Below are 6,000 nucleotides of genomic sequence, written 5' to 3'. Positions count from 1 at the left end.
GTGGAAATATGAAGCAATATAAACTTACCTACACTTTTTTTTAGTTAAATCATTACAAAACACCTCAAGTAACGATAACTTCTTTTTTTTCCACTTAATTCAATTTAATTTAAACAAGAATATAAGTTCAACCTAAAAATGTCAACCACACTAGCCATATTAGCATCTATAAATAATTTTTTATTTTTTTTAGTGTTGTATGTAATGCCCCGTGTTGGATCTGAAATCAACAAACTAGATAGGTTCAAAGGAAATGCCAACTCCTATGATCAAACCCTCCTATTTGACTTGGCCAGCTTATAGAGTGAACCTATTTGGCTACTAACTCCCTCACTTTAGGCTCTGCAAGACCTAGGCGAGTGTACCTATTCACTAGTGGCTTTTGATGACTACGAATGAGTATCTTGATATAAATTATTCCCTACCTCAGAATGGCATAGGTTCCTAGGATGGGTGGCTTTTAGATGAGTTCAAGATTGTTGTTGTAAAAGCTATTCAATCTTTGTATTTGAAATTTATAAGTATGTGTACTATTGCTAACTTGTTTTATGTGTCCTACTCAACTAGTCCTATTGCTTTAATGTAATAGTAATTAATATGGTAAAGGTTGTGATTTGTGAATGACCAATGCCTTTCCTATTATTTGGGCTACAGGGTCTTATATTTCTCTAGGACTTAATGTATGATTTGTGAGATAGTTTTTGAACCTACCCCCTTTGGTAAATTTGTCAGTTACTGTTTCTTATGAGATCTGCTAATTGTTTATATTATAAACCGCTTGAATGAATTTAACCTTAACCTTAAAGGACCATCCAAGGATGAACTACAAGGAACAATTACAATTTGCAAGTAGATCCTTTTAATCCAAGTTTATAACATAGAAATATAAACTTCACTGTAAGAATATGAATAACCTTATCTCCTTTAGATAATATCACAAACAACTACACATAGAAAATGAAACAACTCACAACACATATGCGAAGGAAAACAACTGATTGTATTAAAAGGTTCAAAATAGTACAATATTATCCAGAGTCTCTCCTATATTTTTCTCTCACTCTCCCCTCTCATATCTACATTTTTTAACCACTTATATATGTGGTTGAATGGGCACCATACCCCTTTTGGGGTGAAAAGTCACCATTTTACATTAAATTAACAAAACCCTTTGAAATTAATATGCAAACTAGCTAGTCAATAACCTTGCTTTAAGCTATCTTTTGGGTTTTTGTTTGGTCAGAAGACTTAAACATCCACTTCTAAAATGGGTTTTTATCAGATTTGATATTTGCATACATTTTCATTCTAAGTCAACATCTTCTTTTATGCAGGTCGAAATAACGGGCTTTTCAGCGTTCTTACGGTCTTTTGTATGGTCTACAGCCAAAAACACATTGTACAGATCTAATATTTTTACTGGAGATTGGAAACTTGATTTTCTAAAATGGATATTTCTTATATTTTCATGTTTCATTCATTTTAATTCTCTGTACATATCATCTTTTCTACAGATCAAAAACACTAGTCTTTCATGGGGTCCATTTGAATTAGTTTATTCATATCCTCCTTTACTCTAGTTGTTCAAATCATTAATCATCCATTATGTGTCATTTCCATGAAGTGACCACCATTTTTAATATTAGGGTGCTTGAAATTATTTGGAAATTTGAAGCCCTAACACCCCACCAAGTAACCCTAAAGGATACAACTACAAACACTTGAAAAGAGTGCAATTTTTTTTTTTCACAAATATAACATTGCAATAAAGTTGCACAAGTGGAAGACTTAACTCAAACTCCTAAAGGGTTTCCCAACGTGAATTACCTAATTAAACTAATCCTTACTTAGGATCAATTAATTCACTTAAGAAATATATTTAACCTTTATAATCTTAATTACACTAATCAATGATTGTTTCATACATTAGATGAGATAACACTAACATTTCTATACTTCATTCATTATAATGCATTCAATTACCTTTCAGAAATGATTCAATTAAAGACACAAATCTTATCTTCTAAATCCCATCATAGTACATTGTTTTTACATTGCAAGGATAACATAGTATTAAAATTGCACTTAGTACACCAAGTCTTATAAAAACTATATAATGGTTACATCAAATTACAACTGCCATGAAGGCATACATATAACATATGATACAACCGATCACATAAGGGTTCAAGAGATAAAAATATGATCCAAGAAGGACAAGAGGATCCAACTGGTACAATGAAATCAAATGAAACCAAGAAATACATCTAGAGTACCTGCGAAGCTAATACCTCACAAGAAGGCATGAAACAAATACTTGATGGAAAGTGGCACTACCACCCGACCATGTGGCCCAAAAAGGAACCACCCCTCCATGCTAGGAGATAGTAATAAGGCCCTCAAGTAAACCAAAATAAATCATCACATGGCCTAAGGATAACATGTACACCAAGTACTCACATAAGGCATAAGCATAAAAATATGACTCTCACAAGAGTGCTCCAAGTAAATCCAGCACAAGAGTACACACTAGTGAACATAAGGGATGAGTGTCATCACATAGTTGGTATGGGTTATCCTGTCAGGCCTCCATAGGCCCCGACCCCCATCCTAGATTATCCTGGTAGCCTCTCTCGAACCCCTGGCCCCCATTCATGACTCATGCGGACCCAAAAAACCTTTTGTGAAGACAAGGTAGTTGGTTTTCCATTTTAGGCCTTCTCACTGCATCTCGAGTCTGTACTAGCACTCAACCATGAGCAAGGCACAATTAATCTTGATTAATGTTTGAAACCCAACCCTAATTTATTAATTAAGTTATCACTTATTACTCAGCTTCCAAGGCTTATCCTGGCAGCCACTTTGGGCCCCAACCCCACTTAGAAGCCACTCTTCCTTATGTCACTACACAACACCCAAGGAGCTCCAAGGCAAAACACAAAATCCAACTAACACAAGGAGTTCAAAAACAAAATTGAAAAACAACTTGGTTATACAAACCTTCTACCAATGTTAAACCAATAGGAGGTGTGAAACGAACAATTGGACTATTCACAAATCAAGATCACCACCAAAATAAAGCAAGTGCAACAACAATTCAACACTTAACCAATTATCTTATACAACAGACTCACATTCAACAAAATACCAACATGAACATGAGTATGACTCTTTCAAATCAACACCAAAAACTATCAATCAGAGTAAATACTCAAAAGGGTACACTTGCACACTAAATACGTCCATGTTAAGGAATCATAATGATTACTCAAAATATAATAAAAAGCTAATGTTATCTAATTGCAGCTCTTTCAATAACTAACTCTTTCATTATAAGAAAATCCACAATAGGGAATAACGCATAAAAAGGTCCTAAGTAAACACACACCCAAATAGGCTTGCACAATACTTGATTTGAAAACCATACACCCTATAAAATCAACTCGTAGACTAAATAAGCCATCATTTAAAATAAATATAAATATTTTCCAATTAAAGCCGATTTGGATATAAACAATTCCCATTTGCATTCAAATTTTTAATTAATAAAAATAACCATTAAATACATTTGAAAACTAAAATCATTATTTAAATCAAAATAAACCTTTTCAATTAAAAATCATATCGACTAAACTTAATTGATGACTATTCATATATCCTTTATTTTCACAAAATAAATTACAATTTTATCGAATCAATCTTAACATTTACTTCATATTGCTAATTTCAAAATACATATTACACACACACACACACACACACACACACACACACACACACACACACACACACACACACACACACACACACACACACACACACACACACATTTGTGTGTGTGTGTATATAATATGTATTTTGAAATTAGCAATATGAAGTTAATGTTAAGATTGATTCGATACAATCATAATTTATTTTGTGAAAATAAAGGCTATATGAATAATCATCAATTATATATATATATATAGAAATAATAATAATAATATATATATATATATACATATATATATATGTATATATGTATATATGTATATATACATATATATATATATGTATATATGTATATATACATATATATATATATACATATATATATATATATACATATATACATATATATATATGTATATATATATATAACGTATTTAATACATATCAAAATACACATTGTCCACAAGAATTTTAATATTAACAGTGATTAATTAAAAAAAATTGAACAGCAAAATAATTTATGGTGTATTGCCCACGCTGGGGGGGGTTCACCTCCCAACCCTCAACGTGGGGAAGAGAGGTGCCCATGTTGTGGATGCCTCCCCCCATGGTTGTGGAGGACGGGGCACCCACAACCGTGGCTGCCTCTCGCCTCTCCCCACAGCTGTGGGGTTTGGCTCCACCACACCCCCCCCCCCCAAAAAAAAAAAAAAAAAATTAATAATAATTTTTTTAAAAAAAAACTCCTCTGTGATATGCAATAGAGATTTTTTTTTTTTAATAATTATTTTTGTTAAATCAAAATTCCAAAATGAAATTTCTAACAGCAAATAAAAAACCAATCCTCTGCCTAGAAACATGATCTGAAAATTTGTCAACAAATTGAATGGTAAAACATTCAAAATATGAATTTAATAGTCTTAATCCAAGATTCAAATACCAAAATTTTAAAGACTTTTCACAGTCCAATTATTCTTCTCAAACAAAAAATTGAGAAATTTCAAAACTCCATGAACCAATTTTGCCCAAAAAGGGAAGGAATAAACTTCTTCCAATTTCACTAAATTTGATAGAAACCCAGATACAAGAGAATTCACAACAACAAATTATTTCAACCAAACAAAGGAAGAAACAAAACAATCACATAGTCTCAAAAAATTTTAAAGAGAAGAATAAACAAAGGAATCAAGCATCCAACCTGCAAATTTGAGGAAGAGCCATTCCAATCCTCCCAAAATTGTTAGAGTTCACACCAAACCCCAATAACCAATAGAGAGGAAGAATTTCTCTAGCATGAGAAAAGAATTCCCCTTTTTAAAAAAATTCCCAAATTATAAAGCAATTCACCCAAAAATCTATTTTAGGGCAAAAATTCATTTTTTATGAAAAAAAGAGAATCTAGTTTTATTTAAAACATTTACATTACATATTTAACAATTCTATTATTATTTTAACACAAAATCCAATAAATATTTTAATAACTAATAAGTAAAAATTAACTTTCCTTCTTTTTTTTTAAAACAAAAACTCAAAACATAATATAATTTCCACTAATAATTGAACAATCACTTTAACTAAACAATTAAGAATAATCGATTATCTAATCAACCACAAAGGTGCTCTTAATTTAATTTAATAAATACAACACACATTAATTATTAATAACCATACGATATTAATAATTAATTACTCATTAACTAACACATGAAGAGAATAATTAAATACACAAAATCTATAACACGCAAAACTCAACTTAAACAAAATAGAGACATGACTCACATACCAATGTCGGAATAGCGGCATACTCGGTGATCCAATAGGGTTGCCAAATGACTGACATTGCTCAACAACAAGCAAGGCTAGGGATGACATTAGGACCTTAAAACCATCTCCTCCACTTCCATCGGATTAATTAGGTATGCTCAAACTTGTGGAGCTAGGTGGAGTCGGTACCTTGTACCTGCAATTTCTGCATCACCGAACCATGCATACATATATATACAAACATAGTAAACACACCGGTGAAGGAGAATTATGAATTTACATGTCTCACCAAAGTGAGTGACTAAAAATCATCTCCTCGCACCCCTATACACTTTCCACACATACATGATGACAAATAAATAGTGCAACTCACACAAGAAGTAAATGTGTTAGTCCATCGTTAGTAGCACATAAATAAACTTAATATCTCATCTTTATAAAATACAATGCATAAGGAAAATTAACATCTACTCCTCCATAAGAAATAATGCATAATCATATTCACCAAATCACACTCCAAAGCAT

The sequence above is a fragment of the Cryptomeria japonica genome, chromosome 6 (genome assembly GCF_030272615.1).
Source record: "Cryptomeria japonica chromosome 6, Sugi_1.0, whole genome shotgun sequence".
In the NCBI taxonomy this organism is placed as follows: Eukaryota; Viridiplantae; Streptophyta; class Pinopsida; order Cupressales; family Cupressaceae; genus Cryptomeria; species Cryptomeria japonica.
Note: the sequence above shows the minus strand (reverse complement) of the source record.